This window comes from Euprymna scolopes, chromosome 23, assembly GCF_053919585.1.
Source record: "Euprymna scolopes isolate OS-2025 chromosome 23, ASM5391958v1, whole genome shotgun sequence".
Taxonomy (NCBI): domain Eukaryota; kingdom Metazoa; phylum Mollusca; class Cephalopoda; order Sepiida; family Sepiolidae; genus Euprymna; species Euprymna scolopes.
Window position 1 is genome coordinate 22,418,534 of NC_136504.1, and position 4,945 is coordinate 22,423,478.

Below are 4,945 nucleotides of genomic sequence, written 5' to 3' on the forward strand. Positions count from 1 at the left end.
TATTTATTGTTGCAATTTCTTCCATTGTATTTTTACTGTTGCCAATTTTTTCGTTGATATATTTATTGTTGCAATTTCTACCATTGTATTTTTACTGTTGCCAATTTTTTCGTTGATATATTTATTGTTGCAATTTCTACCATTGTATTTTTACTGTTGCCAATTTTTTCGTTGATATGTTTATTGTTGCAATTTTTACCATTGTATTTTTACTGTTGCCAATTTTTTTGTTGATATATTTATTGTTGCAATTTCTACCATTGTATTTTTACTGTTGCCAATTTTTTCGTTGATATATTTATTGTTGCAATTTCTACCATTGTATTTTTACTGTTGCCAATTTTTTCGTTGATATGTTTATTGTTGCAATTTTTACCATTGTATTTTTACTGTTGCCAATTTTTTCGTTGATATGTTTATTGTTGCAATTTCTACCATTGTATTTTTACTGTTGCCAATTTTTTCGTTGATATGTTTATTGTTGCAATTTCTACCGTTGTATTTTTACTGTTGCCAATTTTTTCGTTGATATGTTTATTGTTGCAATTTCTACCATTGTACTTTTATTGTTGCCAATTTTTTCGTTGATATGTTTATTGTTGCAATTTCTACCATTGTATTTTTACTGTTGCCAATTTTTTCGTTGATATGTTTATTGTTGCAATTTCTACCATTGTATTTTTACTGTTGCCAATTTTTTCGTTGATATGTTTATTGTTGCAATTTCTACCATTGTATTTTTACTGTTGCCAATTTTTTCGTTGATATGTTTATTGTTGCAATTTCTACCATTGTATTTTTACTGTTGCCAATTTTTTCGTTGATATGTTTATTGTTGCAATTTCTACCATTGTATTTTTACTGTTGCCAATTTTTTCGTTGATATGTTTATTGTTGCAATTTCTTCCATTGTATTTTTACTGTTGCCAATTTTTTCGTTGATATGTTTATTGTTGCAATTTCTTCCATTGTATTTTTACTGTTGCCAATTTTTTCGTTGATATGTTTATTGTTGCAATTTCTTCCATTGTATTTTTACTGTTGCCAATTTTTTCGTTGATATGTTTATTGTTGCAATTTCTACCATTGTATTTTTACTGTTGCCAATTTTTTCGTTGATATGTTTATTGTTGCAATTTCTACCATTGTATTTTTACTGTTGCCATGTATGTATGTATGTATGTATTTAAATACGGCATAATCACGTTGACACACCGATTCGCCTTAGATCACCGAAGTTAAGCAACGTTGAGCCTGGCTAGTACTAGATGGGTGACCATTTGGGAATTCTAGGCGCTGTATGTGCTTTCCGCTTATCTCGGCATTGTTTCCAGTCGTCCTGAACCTCCACTTGCCACTGGTATTTAACAATATCGACTCAGGAGATGTATGGTTGGAGATTGTCCAACTCTTACCACAAAAATTTCACGCGCAGGCACCCTTACAGTTGGTATTCATAGTCTATCAAGACTGAAGGAAGCCTTTTTAAATGTATGTATGTATGTATGTATGTATGTATGTATGTATGTATGTATGTATGTATGCATTATCTATCTATCTATCTATCTATCTATCTAATAAATGAATAAATTAATTTAAATTAATCAATCCGCATGAGCTATGTCCAATAATTCAGTACACAAAGTTAAGACGCCGGAAATGAACTCGGTTTACCTAAATATGGAAGGGAAGTCAGTAAAGATAAAACGAAATACCCTATGGAAATAATTTATTTAAAAATATTTTAGTTTTAACACTTTTTGTGCTATTGGGAAACAATAAAAAAAATCATTTTTTACATTTCTATTAATGGTGTTTTTTCGTTGCTGTTTGAAAAAAAAAAATCATGAGAATTTTGATTATTTACATTTCTGTATTTTTGAAATCATACTATATATCTATAGAAGTGAACGTGTTTGTGTGTGTATGCGTGTACATTTCCCTATGCAATAACTTTGTCAATTTTAAGTCTAAAGACTCGAAATTTGATATACAGGGTACTGAGATTTGGGAAAATCGATGTGATCGATTTTCGGACAGAGATTTGGCTGTTAAAGGGTTAAAGTTCAACGATTCGACCTTTGAGAACTCTACCAAACTCCTCCGACAACTTTAGGTCTGAACACTTGAAATTTTAGATATAGGTTTCTTGGATATGGATCTAACTCAATAACTTGATTAGAGCCCAAAACAATAAATGTTAAGGGGTCATAATAGGGATCAAAGTTTTTTAAAAAAAATTACCTCTGCTGTCTCTAGCAAATTACTCAGACAATTTCTATCCAAACATTTGAAATTTTACATATAGGGTTTTTTTTCCAGTCCTTTCTTCCTTCGCGGTACGGGTTCAAGCCTGCCTTCCTACTACCACTTTTCTTTCTTTTTTTTTTTTTGCTCAACATACACATCCAAACACCCGGGCAACGCCGGGCTGAAATGCTAGTATATATATAAAAGTGAACGTGTCTGTTTATCTGTGTGTCTGTGTACATTTCCCTACGCAATAACTCTGTCAATTTTTAGTCTACAGACTCGAAATTTGATATACAGGGTACTGAGATTTGGGATAATCTTTGTGATCGCTTTCGGCCATAAATTTGGCTGTTAAAGGGTCAAAGTTCAGCGATTCGACCTTTGAGAACTCTACCAAACTCCTCCGTCAACTTTGGGTATAAACAATTGAAATTTTAGATATAGGTTCCTTGGACATGGATCTAACTTAATAACTTAATTTGAGCCTAAAACAATAAATTTTAAGGGGTCATAATAGGGGTCAAAGTTAAAAAAAAATTGACCTCTGCGGTCTCTACCAAATTACTCAGAAAATTTCTGGTCTAAACATTTGAAAATTTACATAAAAGGTATTCAGAGATTAGGCAAGCCTTTTAATCGGTTTGGACTAAAATTTTTAGTTACCAATATATAAATGTATGTATGTATATATGTATGTATGTTTGCATGTCTGCCTAAAACTTTCGACAGAGGCGACGGACTTTACCAAGATCAGTATCGTTTTGAAGGTCGACCTTTCAGATGACAAATATCGAAAAATTGGCTAAAAACATTAATATCTTCACTTTCAACTGGGCAGTTTTCTACAGGGGGGGGTTGCTTTTTTCATCGATATTTTTTAAAGTCATCCTCTCCTTTCGATTGCCAAGCCTTAATTTAAAAATAAGTCACTTCCTGTTTAGCGGGGGTCGTAATAGCAAAGACGTCAGGTTTTTTTCCCCACTCTTTTCCTCTTTCGCGGTACGGGTTCAAACCTGCCTTCCTACTACCACTTTTTTTTTTTGTTCTCAACAGACATATCCAAACACCCGGGCAACGCCGGGTTGAAATGATAGTGTATATATAAAAGTGTCTGTGTGTCTATGTGTGTGTGTGTGTGTGTGTGTGTGTGTGTGTGTACATTTCTTTACCAAATAACTCTGTCAATTTTCAGTCTACAGACTTGAAATTTGATATACAGTGTACTGAGATTTGGGAAGATCTTTGTAATCGGTTTCAGTTAGAAATTTGGCTGTTAAGGGGTAAAAATTCAACGATTTTAGCTTTGACGATTCTACCAAACTCCTCCGACAATTTTGGGTCTAAACACTTGGAATTTTAGATAGAGGTTCCTTGGACATGGGTCTAACTTAATAACTTGATTAGAAAACAAAACAATAAATGTTAAGGGGTTATAATAGGGGTCAAAGTATTAAAAAAATTGACCGCTTTTTTTAAATATTTGCTCAACATACACCTCCAAACACCCGGACAACGCCGGGCTGAAATGCTGGTAATATATATTTATGTTTTTCACAAGTTTTGTCATAAGTAATGCATGCAAGTTTTCTTTATTAACACTTCTTCTGGGCAAATATTTATTGTTCAATCCGTATGAAACCATTGTCATAAACATCTATAATACGTGTTATATGCATTCCACAAGACATTGCTTATTGTTTCCTAAGAGGTACCGTTGGAACTTTTTAGTGGAAGAATGAAAGAAGTTTCTGTTGTATTTGTGTTGCATTAATGGTTTAAAGTTACATTTAAATAACAATTTTCCATTTTGCAGAGTTGCTTTTTGCCTTCTCGATTTGAAGTTTATTTTTTATATTTGACGTGAACACTAAGATATTTAAATTAAAAGTCAAATATGAACAGGTAAAATGTTAAAAATTCGTTATCTCTCCAACACACATTCTGCAGTACGACACTAGTACTTAATACATCGGTTTAATTATATGTAACTATACCTATTCCCTAACACATACTGGAAATTATCTAACTAGTGAATCTCAATGATATAGTTTTATGTGCATACTTTCAAAGATTTACAATACATTAAGGTGAAATGAGGTTTTCATAAGAATTAATTAAATTCCTAAAAAAATACACTGTAAACTTTTAGAAAAGATTATCAAAATGTAGAGATTAAACGTGACTTTAGATTATTTTTAAAATATTTTAAAATTCTTTGAGAAACTATTCGAAAATAATTTAGATTTAAATACACTCTTTATATATGAAAATTTAAATTAATAAATGAATGAAAACGTTAAATAAAATGAAATAAAAAGAGACAAAATAGGTAAATAATAAAAATTATGAATTATTAAAAACAATAATAATAATAAACTAATATTAAGAAATATTATAAAAATAATAAAAAATTAATTTATACTTATATAAATGAATAATAACTTAAACCACAATTTATACGTGTACAGATGCTTGTGTGCGTGTGTTTGTGCGAGTATATCTGTATGTGTTTGTACACATATGTATTTGTGTGAGTGTCTATATGTGTGTATGTATGTGTGTGCATAAGTATATGTGCATATATAGAAACTAAATAAAAGCTAGCATAACAACTATTCAATAAGCTTGATATTTTAACTTATTAAAATATAAATTAGATAAATAAATATTCAATTTAATATAACGGAAAAAG

General features: G+C 30.7%; 1 pseudogene; it reads left to right on the plus strand.

Annotated features, from left to right (window-relative positions):
- The first annotated feature begins 1,188 nt into the window (after positions 1 to 1,188).
- LOC145246211 (5S ribosomal RNA) lies at positions 1,189 to 1,305 on the plus strand (annotated as a pseudogene).
- Positions 1,306 to 4,945: the final 3,640 nt, after the last annotated feature.